Raw genomic sequence first — 17,279 nt, 5'->3', positions numbered from 1 at the left:
AAGTTATCGATAACTTCGCCTGTACTAACTCTGACCCTATATAAAGAAGGTTTAAGGTCAGACGATTTATTATTTTCCAAAACCAGCGAACTTACTGTCAACCTTAGCGAACTTATCGATCTAAAGCGTCTGTGTTCTTATTTCGATTCCAATCCTTGATTCAAGGTGTGTAGGGTTCGATTATCATATTAGCATTGTCTATTGAGGTTAATCATCGGTCGTTTCGACTCGATAAACGACCTCGTTCTTTCGAACCTTAAACACCCGATTTCAAACTTGTTATTACGTGATAGTAAATTACTTGAACGTCTAAAACTTCATAAAATCATGTGTTACGGAGTCCTCGATCTCCAAAATCATCATCTACACGTCGTTCCATTAACCTATCTGTTGCCGATTCGAATTCGGCGAAGTTACAGTTTAGGCGAAGTTATCCGTAACTTCGCCTGAGGTTTAACTTCGCCTGATTATTAATTTTTGAAATAGTTTATGAGGCGATGTTGTGGTTAGGCGAAGTTATCATTAACTTCGCCTGGACCTTTGTACTTAACAGTTATCAGATGAAGTTCAAGTTGAAGCGAAGTTGTTTCCCAACTTCGCCCCACCTTTAACTTCGCCTGTATAGAATAGATCACAACTTCGCTCATGGTAACAGGCGAACTTTTGATTCGCTTTGACGTTTATCTAACTTAACCTGTTTGTTGCAGATATGGCTGCTGTTGCTGGAGCAGGTGGTGCAGGCGGTGATGACGGAGGTGATAACCAGAGGTAGTTCTTCCCGGGTCACAACATGTACATAACATTAGACCCGGAGGCGAGCGGAGTTGATGATTTCCGCGAAATCATCACATTTCTGTTATGCTCGCGGATATTCCACGCGATTACAACAACTCTGCCGATATCCTTGCCCAACATTGAGGATTTTTGGTAGACCGTGGAATATGATTGTAGAGTCAAACCCCCGGTGATGCGCGCAACAGTCAACAATCAGATTGTTCAGTTCTCTTCTGAACAAATCCGGGCGGCTTTACGATTTGGGAATGAAACAAGGGATGACCCGACAGAGTTTGTAGCTCCTTTCCGTGATGGAGCGTTTTTGAGAATGGGATACTCTGGTCCCTTGGGGGATACTCAGAGGAGGAAAGGTTTTTTACTTAACCAGTGGCGCTTTCTCATGCATGTTATGATCGTTTGCATGTCAGGAAGAAAGGCGGGCACTGATGGCATGGGCGCGACCATGCAGTCAGCGATGACTTCTCTGACTTACAACAAGCGATACAGCTTTAGTCAAATGGTCTTTTATGAGATTGATCGTCAAAGAAGAGCGATGGCGCGTGAGCGATTTATCATGTATCCAAGATTTCTTCAAATGATCTTGAATCATGTTGCTCCAACGCTTCCTCAGCGCCGTCCGATCCGATAAGTTGAGAGTGTGAATAAACGGATCTTCGCCCAATGTAGATCCTCCAGTGCGAGGAGCAAACCTGAGCTCCGTCCTCGCCATACTCCACCTTTTGGGTACTTAATCAACCCGGGGTATGTACCTACTCGAGGGGACGAGTTTAGGGACCCGGCACCACAACAAGCAGGAGCACCTCAAGCTATACCTGCTGCTCCTGTTGTGTCACCGGAGGAGAACGTGGACCTTGATGCAGAATTTGGTGGTCAAGGCTTCTTTGATATGGATCGGGTGGATCCAGAGGAAAACGTACAGGTCTCGGTAGCCCGGGTGTCGACTGTGAATGTTACTAGGACAGCTGCTACGGTGGCTGTTTCTGATTCTGATGATGAAGTGGCAGAGGCAAGAAGGATTATGGTAACTCGAGAAAGACTACATGGGAAAAGAAAGAGAACAGATGATGACAGCGAGTCAGATTATGAGGAAGAGGTACAACAGTTGATCCGGAGGTCAAGAAGGGAACGGATAGGTGCAGGATCGGGAGCCGGTGAGAGCTCTAGGGTGGTACGTTTCACTCCACCAGCACTATCCGGTATGACAATGGTTCCCTCATCACTACAGGTTACAAGGCCAAGCGCTACGGTTGTTCCCGTGGTGGCTACCTCATCTACATTTGGCCTCCCACCCTCTACTTTCCAACTTTCAGCTCCTGAGATCGTTTCGTTGCCGCCTCCGACCGTTACTCCATCGGAGGTCGTGGCACAATTTATCGAGTCGACTGTTGTGGCCACTGCAGGGTTATCGGTGACGATACAACCTGCGGTTACGTCTATTTCTACTTCTGAGGTCCCGGTGACATCGGAAATCCCTCCTCAGTACACTCAAGATATATCACATATGAGGTTCGATTTCGATGCAACCTTATCCGACTCAGAACGAATAGCAGCACTTGAACGGGTCGTGGCAGAGCAGTCAAGGATTAATCTTATCCAGACCCAGGCTATTCAACGCCTAGTTGCAGAGAATCAGATGCAGTCGTCCCTGCTGGTACAACATGGAAAAATCATAGATGCTTTCAAGGAGTTCTTGGCATCTCAGGGGGAGACGAGCTGTAAAGGCGATGAGTTGAGGACCAAGAGACGAAATGATAGAGACGATGATCCCAATGCATCGAAAGATGCAGGTGGTGAGTTGCCAAGAACTGATCAAGCTCTTGGAACTTCCACAACTCAGGGGAAGTCGACAACTGCAGCTGGTGGTGATGATGTGGTGGTAGTGGACGTAGAAGAGATGGATGATGGTTTGGTTGGTGATGATGATGTACTACCGAGTGATGTGATAGAGAAGATTGGTGAAGAGATTGTGATTGATACAGAGATAGAAGAGGGAGAGATAGTCGAGGAAAATATTAAGCATGACATTCCAGATGTTGAGAAAGCAGATATGAGTAAAGAGATGGCAAGTGATGAGTCTGAATGGGAAGAGCAGCCTAGATGAAAAGAAGGCTATGCTCAGTGGTTCGTCAAAACGAAGAAACCGGCGGGTCCCTACAATGTTTAAGAAGAATTACAACATTAAAGGCTATGCTGAAGCGAAGAAAGGGATTATTTGCTGGATATATGATGAGCAGTTGAGGCTCTTCGTGATTAAGAGATATGACGGTGTTCAGTACTTTAGAAGGATGTTGAGATCGTTGAATACACTGCCAGAATGTGAAGTGAAAGACTTAGCCAGATTGGGATTGATAAACATAAGTGACGATAATATGGCTAGAGTCATTGGGAAGATTGTGTGGAAAGAGAGTATAAAAGAGAAGAAATTTGAGACGTTGAAACCACAAAAGGGAAAACTTGTTGAAGACAAGGATAGAGGTTTGAGAGCAGACGGAAAACCTTGGATGATTATGAAGTATAAACCGATCCGGTGTTTGAAAGAAGTACCGATGAAACAGATGCCCAAGGATGTGCTCAAAGATCTAAAGTGGTGGTTTGTTGATTGTGAGACAGCTGAGGCAGTGATGGAAGACGAAGATGAACAAGAGCTGCTTAGAGTGTACGATCCGATGCACTTGGTAAACTTATCGCAAGCTGATTTGTAGGTGTTGAATGATAAGAAGATATTTTATATTCCTGCTTGGAAAGACGAAGCGAGGAAATATCAAAGAGTTGTCTCGGTTTGTGTTCGAGAAGGAATGAATGCTTGAAGATAGAAGATTGGAGATTACTAGACACGTGTTTGAAGCTAAAGAGATGAAGCTACTGCCAAGGGGGAGTCTATTGGTGCATGATGTCAGTAGTTCAGTGTCGAGTGTCTGTAATCGTGTTAGTTAGATTTGAGTTTTGTATGTACGCGAAGTTGCTAACAAGTTCGCTTATATGGGCGAACTTGTTAGACAAGCGAAGTTAGGGACAACTTCGCCTGAACATGCCAGGCGAAGTTGTCGTGTCTATATAAGCTATTTTGTATATGGCTTATTAATTAATCAGAAAGGTTATTCGTGTATTCGAGTCAGAGAGTTTGTATTCAGTGATCATAGTATCACGTGTTTACGGTTGGAATACAACGTGTGTTTGGTTATCGTATCGTGTGTTAGCTCGTATTGTTTTCTATACTCGTAACGTCTTACGTATGGATTCCGCACCTACGTAGAACGCGATATCTTGTGTAGATCCGGCTGGGAACCTACATGGACAGTGCTTTATCATCTTTCTTCCTCATTTGCCTTTCTAATGTTTGATTGTTGTTAGCACCTTCATCTGGAACATATGGACCATTCTTAATGGAATTCCACATGTTCACATCATTGTAACAGACAACGGCTTCAAAAAGGACTTTCCATCTAATGTAATTTTCATGTCCTAATAATCTTGTAATCTTGTTAGTAGACACCTCTTGATCATCCACTTGTTCATAAATGTTTTTGGTATTTTTGAAAAATTTAAGAAATAAAAATTACTTAAAACTTGACAATTTTAGAAAAACAACCAGATCTGAGAATGAAATTATTAGATCTGAAGAAACTGGATGGATAGGACCAAGATTTAGACCCAAATAAGCAATAAACAAGGTAAATCTGAGAAGAGAATAATTTTAAACCTTAACAGATTGTAGATCTGATAAAATGAAAAACATAGTTGCTGACGTCACTAACCAATTGAACAGTGTCAGCTAACATCATCATTCTTCTTCTTCAAAATCAGCAAATAATCAGCAATAACTTCACAATCAGCAACAACAGATCATCACAAGTGCATAGACGAGGCTCTTATACCACTTGTCAGGACCGATCTATCAACCACAAAATCAGTCTCGTAACCAATAACAGCGTGTTGTCAAAACGGTTAAGAGGTCCGCTCATGTGAAGATCCAATAAGCATCAAAGGCGGAATCAATGATAGTCAAAGTGTTGCTAGATGAACAGTAATAAAACAAACATACACAAGTCACTCAAAATATTTCCACTAATATTATCAAGAATACAATGAAGATCTATTAGGGTTTCTAGGTGGAATGTTTTGTGTGAGGCAACTTTTCGTACAATAATATTCATTTTACAAGAAAGTGTCAGCCGTCAAATCACACAATATTCGCTCAGGTCTGTTGTCATAAATGTGCCCTAAAGTTTCCTTAAATAGGCACACCTGACATCTTCTAGAAACCCTAATGATTGATACATAACATATTCAAACGTATTAAAAAATATTACAAGTGTAAACAGGTCTTTGAGTAAGCTTTTAAACGTGTATCCTTATCGAGCAGACCTTGTAACCATAAGTGTACTTGGAATAATTCTCCAAGCAAGCTTTACTTAGAATATTGTCCTACGAATATATTCTTCATTTTTTCCTATGAAAATATTCTTCATTTTTTTCCTATGAAAATATTCTTCAAGCAGACTTCAATCTTCATGATAATACCAAACTTTGCTCGATAATATCCTACGAGCAAACATGTTCTTCTTTGATCCCTTCAACCTTTTGTTACTTAACTTATTAGAACAAGTTACTTGTGCTGGAGGCACTGTAGCTTGCTCAAGGTTGAACCTTGCTCGTTGGAAGTGCTTAGAATAATTTCTTCATAACTTCCTTCAAGTGTGCTTGGACCACTGTTTATTATAAACCCTTGCTCGATTTACCAAAATGCTTGGTTTTTTAGCTTGGTTAAGTCAAAGGGTTTGCACTGAAACAAACCTTGCTCGACTTGAAGAACAACCTTGTTTGATGAAGTGTATTTTGCATGAAATAACACTTAGAAGAATTCTAAAAGATAACTTTGCTCGTATGTAAAGTACATTGCTTAAATGAGTTCCATGCTAGCTCGAAGTGCCGAGTTTGCTCGTTATCAATACTTAGCCATTTCTTTGAGAAGGTTGAGAAGATTCCAATCTTTCTTTGTCATATGTTGATCCCAACAAGAAGGATCATATATAAAAACATGAAAAATAAGTAAAATTATTTAATCAACAATAATTATATTAAACATGTCGGTGTGGACGGATTTTACTTAATTCTTGTTGGTGTGGACGGACTAAAAATAAAACCTGTTGGTATGCAAAGTTTTGATGATTTGTACGGATCAGTTAGGAAACATTAAAACACCGTCTGAGAATACGGCTTTTGAAAAGAATATTTAGTGAGAAAATATGGATGGCTTCATTAATATTTTCAAATTTATTGCCGGCTTGTCAGGATTTTTTACACGTGTCACATTAAATTGGTCTAAAATCTCTTCGGATATTCTAATGTGTCGGCTCAGTCCATACTTCTTTTGTTCGTTTTAGGAATCTTGAAGATTTGTCGTCCAAAATCTATTTTCTCTCCCTTTTAAGGTTTATATTGGGAATGTTCCCTTAAAATTAGGTAGAAACCGTTGTCTACATATAAGTCAAACACAAACACACAACACAACAGTCGGAAACTTGAGTCTGCTTCCAACCCACCCAATGGATACCAACGCAGATTCACCCCTTCTGACCTCTAGAAATGCCTAAAACACTGCTCACCTCACCGGCGACGCTGACGATATTCCTCCAATCAACGGAGTAAACGGCTTCTACACCCAATTCATAGCAGAATCCAAGAAGCTATGGTTCCTTGTTGCCCCTATGATTTTCACTACTGTTTATCAGTACTCACTTGGCACCATCACTCAGATAGCACGTTGGAACTCTTGATTTTGCGGATTTCTCCATCGAAAACTCGGTCATCGCAGGCTTTTCCTTGGGGATTAGTTTTGTTATCAAAATGAGCTAACAACCAACTTGTTATTTCGTTTGCTTTCTGTTTTAATATTAAAAAAGATAATATTTTGTTTTTTTTAGTTTCATTAGAGCATTCAGATCCTATCCGCCGTATTATGCGAGAGTGGTTTTTATAATGTAGCGAATGAATTAAGATATGTTTGAGTAAATGAGAAAATATAGTGATTTTTATAATATATTTAAAAAGTTTGTGTCCATTCTATGATTTATTTATTTTTTACAATGGTTATGTTATGAGTAGAGAGGAGAGAAAATATAACGGTAAATATATAAGAAAAATATGTCTAATTAAAACGATAAAAAAAATGTTTTTTTAAATGTAATTTTATCTTTGAAGATATACAGTGGAATGGATAGGAATGCAACTTAATTTAAACTTACTAAGTTGTTTATAAATTATTAATACTATTATTATTATTATTAGTTTAGTTCAAAAGTTGTTCAAAATGAATTTTGTTCAAAACTCGTCCGCAACTACAGATTTAAAACAAGTGGATGGTTTTAATTAACTCAAACAACATTCGTAAAAAAAGAAGAATTTGGTTTAAAACTCAACGAGTTTTGAAGTTGAGTTTTGAAGAGACTTTATGAAATCAAGAAAAGAAAAATGGATATTTTGGTGTCACTTTCAAATTGAGCCACTATAGAATTTTTGGGTCTTCACCGAGAGTACTTTTTTTTTTCTTCTCTTTTAATATAATGGTGGGGTGGGCCACCCAGAGTGGTTGTTTGTTTTACCACCAACTTGATATATAAATAGAGAGAGAGGGGCGAATGAGTTTAATTTGAAAACGTGATTGCATATGAAGTTGTTATCAACACATGCGAGCAGGTAAGACGGGTCTATGTAAATGGCTATATAAATCAACCACCACATATATTATTGATTCTACCTCCACTCACACGCACACCATCTATCTTCTCTCAAATGGAGATCAACGAGTCAAATCCACTTCTGGCCTCCAAAAATGCCACAAACACTGCTCACTTCACCGGCGACGCTGACGATATCCCTCCGATCACCGGAATAAACGACTTCTACACCCAATTCCTAGCAGAATCCAAGAAGCTATGGTTCCTTGCTGCCCCTATGATTTTCACTACTGTTTGTCAGTACTCACTTGGAGCCATCACTCAGACGTTCGCTGGTCACGTTGGAACTCTTGATCTTGCGGCTTTCTCCATCGAAAACTCGGTTATCGCGGGCTTTTCCTTAGGGATTCTGGTTCGTATTTTGTTAATAGAAAAAAAAATATATGAGCTCTTATTTCACACATTAACCATCTTACCATCCAACTAAAGTGGATATTACGTGTAAAATGTTACATAAAGTATGTTTATGGTCGGTTTTTGCGGAACTCTTGGCTGTAAATGCCGGTTTTTAAAATATAGGGGGTGTTTGGCCTAGCTTTTTTAACAATGCTTTTTTAGCTTTTTTACAAAATAAGCTTAATTTGGTGTTTGACTTAGCTTTTTAAGCTTATGCTTATTAGCTTATATAAGCTCATTAAAAGAAGCTTATTTGAAGATAATTTTTTAGCTTATTTGATGAAGCTTATTTGTTTAAGAGTGTAAATTACTCATTTGCCTCAAATGGTGATGGATTAGTAAATATTGAAGCAACTTATTACTCTAACAAGTTAAAAAATTATGGATATTAAGACACATGCTTAACTTGTAGAATATAAGCTAATCCAAACACTTAAGAAGAGCTTATCAAAATAATAAAAAATAAGCTATAAGCTAATTTAATATATAAGCACAAGCATAAATATAAAAGCTAGGTCAAACACCCCCATAATTTAGATTTTTTTAAAGTTTGCTTAGTTGGTATGTTTAGAAAAGTTGGAACCTTTTATGGGTGAGCATTAAAAGTTTCACAAAAAAAGTTAAAAACATGATAGCACGAAATCTATAAAATTAATTTTAAATATACATGTTAAAAGATTATATATGCCTTATTTTTTAACGTGACAAATATTTTAGTTCTGTTAAAATCATATAGAATGATTAATTTTTTTTAGTGTTTCACCCCTTTCTGCCACATTCTTTCAGATTTAAATATAAAAGACTTAACTTTTCGAAATTTTAATTCTATAAACTTTGATTTTCAGCTAACCCAGCTCTAACTCTTGTATATATATTTCGGTTCCAAACGGTAAACCGACTCATAACTTAGCCGAAGTGGCAGATTTTTGCTTGGTTTGGACGGTTTAGATGAAAGAGGGAAACTTTATCTGAAATCAAGTTCCACTAATTTAACTAATTAGGTTGGAATGGGGAGTGCATTGGAGACATTATGCGGACAAGCATACGGAGCGGGGCAAATAGACATGTTAGGAGTGTATATGCAAAGGTCATGGATAATATTATTCGTGACCGCGCTCTTGCTGATGTTCTTGTACATCTTCGCAACCCCGTTACTCATATTAATCGGTCAAACCCAAGACATATCACAACTAGCGGGGAAGATGGCGTTGTGGATGATCCCCCAGCTGTTCGCTTACGCGGCTAACTACCCCATCGCAAAGTTTTTGCAAGCGCAGAGTAAGATTATGGTGATGTCATCCATATCCGGTGCGGCTTTGGTTCTCCATGCCTTCTTTAGCTGGCTTTTTATGTTGAAGTTGGAGTGGGGGCTGTTTGGTGGAGCCATGGTGCTTAACTTTTCGTGGTGGTTCATGGTGGTGGCTCAGATGGTTTATATTCTTACTGGGACTTGTGGTCAAGCATGGTCCGGTTTTACTTGGACCGCCTTCAATAATCTGTGGGGTTTTGTTAAACTGTCGCTAGCATCCGCAGTCATGCTTTGGTGAGTGGAATTATTCATTTCGGGGATGTTTGGCAAAATTAGCTGCTAGCTGTAGCTGGAAGCTGATGGCTTGAAGCTGGTAGCTAGTAGTTGTAGCTGGTAGATGCAGCTTTTTGGATATATTTAGATGTTTGACAGAGTAGCTGGAACTTTTAATAAAATGTATAAAATTACTAAAATATGTATGACTAAAATCAATAATAGTAAATGTATTTATTTTAGAAGAATATTTAAGTAAATTAAAATGCTAAAAGCTTGTAGCTCTTTCTAAACGCTACTAGTAGAAGCTTTAAACTTTAAGCTTTTCCTCATGACCTAAAAGCTTCAAGCTCCTTGAACTAAACAAGACTTTTAATCAAGTAGAAGTTTTTTCTTAAAAGTTTGAAGCTCCTAAAAGCTTCCTGCCAAACATACCCTTCATTTCGGTTTTGAAAAACCACAAATCCGTCGGACAAGGATTAAAATTTTATCAAAATCATCAGTTTGTATCTAAAAAATTTCAAAATGATAACTAAGGATCAATATTTATGACGATAATACAAACACACACATATTACAAAACCAAACTGTTTGGATGTATGACTTGGTTCGATTTGTTCGCTATGATGTTATTTAATTTTGCCAAATTTTAACTAATTATCCGAATGACTGTTTCAGCTTAGAGACATGGTATTTTATGGCCTTGATCCTTTTTGCTGGATATCTAAAAAATGCCGAAATTGCAGTTGACGCACTCTCCATATGGTTATTATTATTATTATTATTATTATTATTATTATTATTATTATTATTATTATTTTACATGATATGTAAATAAGTGAAATCCCTTAAAACGTCATAAATAGCAGGTATATAATAATATGAAATATATATTAGGAGAATTAAATTAACTGATAAAAATGGCATTTTGAGATTATTCTCACTATTAAATTTCCGTCAGAATTACTTCTTTTCTATTTATGGAAAAGAAAAAAAATCTTAGTTCTAAATATAATATTGATTATAAATTCAATATACCGTATTAATTGGTCAATCTACATTGATTTAAATTAGTAATGTCATAGATTATATTTTAAGCATACTTAATATAAAAAATATTAATATAATAGTTACGTGTCATAAATATATTTTCTTTAAAATTGAAATGTATATATAAAAGAGTTAATGTTTAAAATGTACATTAACATTCAATTTTTTGAGACATATTCATATTGAAGAAAAGTATAATAATTTAAAAAAAATTACAAATATTCGGTGTTAAAACATAAACAAATTTTTCATTATTTATATTTATTATAAGATTATTGTGATAGTTGAACAGTGTGTTTATAAGGACAACATGAAAACTGTTCAAAAGGGAAAATCTGATATCTTTTTTGTTTATGGTCGGGTATAGAATGTATAACTTTTTTGTAAAAGACTTTAGCTACATCTTTCATATCGAAAAACCTCATTATTTTATATGTTGCTTTCAGTGACATTGTTTCAGTATTGTATACTGATAGTAGAACAACTCATTCTCTATATTTGATGATATAAAATGATTGTATTTGTAATATATATTTTTTATATAATATAAAGAGATTTAATTATCATTTTTTATTCGTATTAAATTATTCATTGTAATTTATAAATTAATTATCTCGTATAATACACGGATTTCTTAAGCTAGTAATAAAATATATAAATATGTGTAAAATAAATTATGTTAAGCTGGAGTATTTTATAACCAGGGTTTGCATGGTTCGGTCTGGATCACCAAAACCCAAAATTTAGTTTTTGAAAGTTGAATTATTTTTGCTTTTAATTACAATTTTTGTAAATTAAGTGATTTAGGTCTGAATATCTTGACCCAATATAATGATTTTGGATTATAAACTGATAAAAGAACTTCAAACATGATTGGTTGGTTTTATTTAATAGGCATAAATGTAACATGGAAAATTATTGCCATGACTCTATCTTCTTACTTTGTATTTATTGAAACCTAACTAGTCATCAAAATGAATAGATGTTAAAAGTGATTGTTAGTTTTTCTAAATTGATAGTTTTATCGAGAAATTTACATATATAATTTTTTTTTAAAAAAACACTAAATGAATATGCATTATAGTTATTTAAAACACTCTTAAAAACAGGATACAAACCCACATGAAATTTAATAGGTTTGAGTTGTTAGTTCTAACTTTTTAATACACAAGTTGTTTGGTGTGAAAAGCATCGTCACATCACGTATTTGCACCCCACACCATTTAACGATGCTAGATAGAGATCACTTCCCAATTTATTTATGAAGTCAGTTGGTACAGATGTTGGGTCTACATCTCAACTTGTAACATATATAGTCCGAAATTAATTAAAATTTTGAATGAAATTATGCAGCACAAACATTGTTGGGTGGGCAATTATCAGGTAAGTTTACAAAATATTTTTCTCTCAGATATTAAAAAATCACATAGCGCTAATTTGGGGATGTAGTATAAGGGTGTCAAATGAACTAGGAGCAGCCCATCCAAGAACTGCAAAATTCTCCGTGGTGGTGGTCGTCTTCTACTCAATCCTCGTCGGTTGTTTTTTGGCCCTTCTCCTTATCATTTTCCGGCATCAATATCCCACCCGCGCTTTCAGGTGTGTCACTCTTTTTGTACGAACGTTTAAAAAGCTTGCAAGTTTGATGTTTAGCCCGATCAAAATTAGCTCATTTACAAACGAACTGAGCCCGAGCCAATCTTGGCTCGTAGCTTGCTTGTTAGCCCGAACCAATATCGGCTCGGCTTGTTTAAATTATATGTGTATATTGTAGGTTGAAGGCCATATGGCATTATTTTAATAATATATATATATGTATATATATGTGTGTGTGGAAAGAAAACAAGACTACTAGAGTGTGAAACGTTAAACATTAGAAAGAGTAAATATATTTTGTTAAAATTATTTACCTTTTTTTTTTAATTTTCATAATCTATCAACATGAATAAAAAACAGGAAATAACTTTAATAATAAATAAGCGAGCTTGTTGGATGAGCCTCTAGCTGGCTCAAGCTTTCTACAAGTTGAGCTCTAGCTTAAAATTTCATCTCGTCTAGATAAAAAGACCAGAGCCAAACTGGCTCGTTAACTTCGAGCTTGAGCCCAACTTGGCTCGGCTCGTTTACCGGCCTAGAAACTTGGTTTAGGTTTATTGTTCTAATTTTTACCATCATTCAAGTTTTTACTGGGTACGTTTGTTTGTTTGTTTGCAGGGGTGGCAATCGGAGCTGGATGGCAAGCTGTGATCGCGTATATAAATATTGCGTGCTACTACATCTTTGGAGTTCCTTTGGGACTCATTCTGGGATTTGCAGTAGATTTGGGTGTAAAGGTGTAAATTTATACTCATTCATGCATTCTTGACAGTACTATATATATTTAACATCAAAATGTTGTAGGGTATCTGGCTGGGCATGTTAACTGGAACAGTGGTTCAAACCATTATTTTGGTTTGGATTTGTGCTAGAACCAACTGGGACAAAGAGGTACTTCGAACTCTAGTTACTTCTCATGATTAAAAACTTTTGAAACCGATTCGTTCTAAACAAATTTCGGTTGGTTAATTGCAGGCATCCATGGCGGACGAGAGAATTAAAAAGTGGTCGGGTCAAAAGGGGGTTGAGGATGAGTATTAAACGGTTTATTTTAGCCAAGTGAGTTATTATGTTTGATGTTATTGGTTGGTTTAGATGTAGGTGATCTTATTTTTGCTGAAATTGCATTTTGGATCGAGAGTGTTAAAAACTTTGTTTGGAGTTCAAAAGGATGTAATCAAACTTAATGTAGCATCCATCTCTAATTAATATTTATCCAACAAAGAGAATTCAAAATCACAACTTATATTCTAGGAAAATAGCATCTTATATGACATGGCTTTGGGTCAAACTCATAACCATAACCGATATGTCGGTCAATCAATAACAATAATCATAACCAATCCGTTATGAAGGTTGAGGTTAATCGGTTTTGAAGGTTATTGCGAGTCGGTTAACCATAACTAAAACAATGTAATTAGACCTAAAAGTTTAATTGGTACCAAATATTACAAAAAAACGACATGCCATAATCCAACAAAAGATATAATCATAATATAAATACCAAATATTCGAAAGGACATTATATAATCCAAAAATGAAATCCAAGTTAATTCGATAACACACGTTGAACCAAAAACATCAAAATGCATTTGACGGTTTTCAAAAATTTATTAAACCGACCCACTAGATATGTTGGTTATCGGTTAAAATATGTTCGGTTATGGTTCTTAACGGTTATGGCAGTTAAGTTGCTCATCCTAATGTGATATTTCAAATTATGTTTTGGATGGTATGTGTAATATCCTACTCTTGTACTAATCTATATTGTTCACTTAATCCCACTAATTCATGATATTGTTTTTGTTACTCGGGTAGAAAGTTCAAATGAGGTCGGCAATAATGAAAATATCCTACCAGAGTGTGCTTAGCCAGTTAACTGTGTAGTCGTCTCATCGACAATTTATATATACAAAATGTATGAGACAATTTATATATACAAAATGGGTTAATTTTATTTGAGTTCAAAATTCTTTTAATTATACGTCAGGATCCTCATCGAAAATCATTAAAAACTTTTAAGAAATAGGTGAAGAAAAATTTGGGTCTTAAGTAAAAAAGATTTTAAACATATAATTAAACAATTTTGTTTAAATATGTATTATTTGAAAATCAAATAATACTTGAAATAATTATTCTTCCTTGAGAATTTTTTTCATTCAAACCTTGTATTGTTGAATTAAACTATTATCAAAAGGGTAACTCAAATTTCTAGAGTGAAGGTTTTAAGTTTTGGATGAACAAATCAAAGTATGCTTAACCCATTAAATGAAATACGTGGGTTTTGGTGCAAGGATAAGTGAAAAATGAAAGGGGCACTTCACACTTTCCCACATGTAAAGAACTTCCAAAATTAGGGAAAAAGAAAGACAAATACTTCACACAATGTTCACATTGTCAAAACCAATGTGAAATGGACTTGGCATTTATGGTCACTTGAAACGACCTTGGAGATGGACCGTTGGATGTCTGGCCTACATACCATGCATCTCAAATATTTGGTTATAAGTAGAAGATATATTCAAACTAAGTCTTCACCCTTCGTTCTATGACTTTTATTTACGCACGCACACTTAAAGAATAATCTCTTCCTTAGTTCAACTGTAATTAAGCTTCTATTGTCAAGAGATGAGTTTAAAAGTTAGAGAAGAAAGAAAGCTTTTTATGCTAGCTACCAACCTTATTGTCTATATTTGTATTTTGAGGGGTCATCTCTAGAGGTTGTTCTACCATTTGAAAAGTGATGTGTAGTCATTTTTTTGATGAATTGAGAGGAGAATACACAATCTTGATATAGTGTTGTTTTGTATTAGGCTAAGAACTATATATAGTTAACTAGAGATTTAGTGAAGACTCACTATCTTGACATAGTGAGTTTTGGTGAGTGAAATTGATCACTTCCTTTAAAAAGTGAGGCATTTGTATCAGTGATCTTTACCATTTAGGAAGACAACTAGTGAAGACCCGACCTGTTTTAAACTTTGTTTTATATCAGATCCATGTTATAATCATGTCTCATGTCGTGTTGTTTTAGTATCTTTTATGGTGTTTAATTCGCTAATTTTATGCTCGAAGCCAAACCAAACAAAAGCACATGGACCATTTTTGCCAAAAACTAAACTCTTACCGAGCAGTGTTTGGTCGCGCTCACGGCCCATCCAAGGGACCTGTCGCGATCTATGCAGTTAATGCCAAAAAATAGCAGATCGGTCACTGACCGATATCTGAAATATTGTTATTGCGGTGGGATACGGTGTATTATATATATATATATATATATATATATATATATATAACACTAAAAGTTCTCTAATATTAATACTTAGGTCTTAATACCAAAATCACAGAAGTCAACAGTTCAAAACACAAAATAACAATATTTTTAATTTAAAACATGATTTAATCAATTAATCGAAAGCCATGAAATCATCCTTCGAGACGACATCAACCAAATCCTCCAATTGTTCTTCAAGATCGTCCACTTCAACTGTAGCATCACCATCATCTCTATAGCATGATCTTAGGGTTAAATCAAATGAAATTGGGCTCTGGGCCAAAAAAAGGTAACATGAATAATCTTTGGGCCAAAAAGTTTAACAAATTTGGGTAAAAAATTTTGAACCGATAAACTCGCCGATAAATCCGATATATTGGTAGTCAAATAGCGGCAAAATATCGGTAAATAGCGCCGCAAATATTGGAACCGATATTTGGACCGATATTTCGACCGCTATTTTACAGATGGGCCGATAACCGCTATAGCACCAATATAGCACTACTATTGATAGCATAGGTCGTGATATGCTGCCATTCACCATACCAACTAGTTCTTTTTATTTTTTCTTTAATCGTTTACGCACCCGTTCTCGTATTACTTTCGTTGTAGAAAAGAGATAAATTCGAAGCTTTCTATCTTGTGAATGTTGTAGGACTCCGTCCGTTTTCTTCACGTGTAAATTAAATAGTCATTCGATAATTAAGCAAGACTGGGTCTAATAGGCGTTTGAGTCACAACTGAATGAGTAGCCTGCAAGCAAATATAGATTGGTTTATAAAATAGCCAGTTCATGATAGCGAACTTGCTAAGGATCCCAAGCAAGACGATATATATCGAGATCCCGGATAGAGGTGCACAAATCGGTTTTTTTAAAAAAACCGATTCGGTTAATAACCGGACCGGTTAATAACCGGTTTTTGTGTATGAAAACCATAACCGGTCAAACCGGTTAGGACCGGTTTGGGAACCGGTTAGAACCGGTTAATAAACCGGTTTTTTTATTAACAGGTTTTTTAATAACCGGTCTAACCGGTTAACCGGTTTTTTTTTTTTTTTTTTTTTTTTAAATAACCATTATTTTTTCACAGTATAAACAAACCGGTAACTACAAGGCAAACCGGTAACTACAAGCATTAAATCGTTATCGCATATTCGTAACTCAAAAATACATAACTTTCATTTATAGCTTTTACATTAAAAATACAAACATTAAATCGTTATCGCATATTCGTAACTCAAAAATACAAACATTAAAGAATGCTTAGACACGATTACATTAACAACTTGCTGTTTCTTACTCATTATTTTCATCGCTACCCGATCCCGAGCTATTCCTTAGGTAATCGTCGTACGCGGCTTCTTCATCGGTCATTGGTTGAGTGTGTCCTTGATTGACCTCGTCTTCATACAAGCCCGCCTCATAGTCCATTTCCCCCTCGAGTGAGCGTTGATGTTGTGCCCTATCTAAAGAGTCCAAGTAATCCTTGTAGCAAATAGACATCTCTACAGCTGGTGGAGTGAGTCGAGTCCTCCTAATCGATATAACCCTGCCAGAAACAGAAAAAGCAGACTCCGAAGCTACCGTGGAAGCTTGGACCGTTAGTAAATCTTTGGCCATGGCGGCGAGGATCGGAAACTCATCCTCCTTACCTCTCCACCAAGCCAGCAAATCAAGACTTCTAAATTCATCTGGAGTCATGTGTTTCACAAAGTTGGTACCACCATACCTTCCAAGTTCACTGCTTGGGGTGTTTACCTTTTGACGTTTACCGGCGTCTTCCCAAATCATGTAGTACATCCCCATTTCAAGGTCGGTTTGGGATTGGGATTGGGCAACAGCTCTTAACGAATCATGAATTTGGGAAGACGACCCGTATTTTGTAAGGTAAACATCATACATGTTAGA

At 36.1% G+C, this 17,279-nt stretch overlaps 1 pseudogene across 1 annotated transcript; it reads left to right on the top strand.

Annotated features, from left to right (window-relative positions):
* The first annotated feature begins 7,543 nt into the window (after window positions 1–7,543).
* LOC143595990 (protein DETOXIFICATION 31-like) lies at window positions 7,544–13,288 on the top strand (annotated as a pseudogene). The gene is made up of 8 exons (XR_013146625.1): window positions 7,544–7,884; window positions 8,930–9,471; window positions 10,129–10,215; window positions 11,854–11,872; window positions 11,912–12,099; window positions 12,715–12,833; window positions 12,901–12,987; window positions 13,072–13,288. The product of XR_013146625.1 is annotated as a protein DETOXIFICATION 31-like (transcript).
* Window positions 13,289–17,279: the final 3,991 nt, after the last annotated feature.

Source organism: Bidens hawaiensis, unplaced genomic scaffold, assembly GCF_021521415.1.
Source record: "Bidens hawaiensis isolate Kalapana, Puna unplaced genomic scaffold, B.hawaiensis_p1.1 tig00045931_1, whole genome shotgun sequence".
Lineage (NCBI taxonomy): Eukaryota > Viridiplantae > Streptophyta > Magnoliopsida > Asterales > Asteraceae > Bidens > Bidens hawaiensis.
Note: the sequence above shows the minus strand (reverse complement) of the source record. Positions and strands in the feature narration are given on the sequence as shown.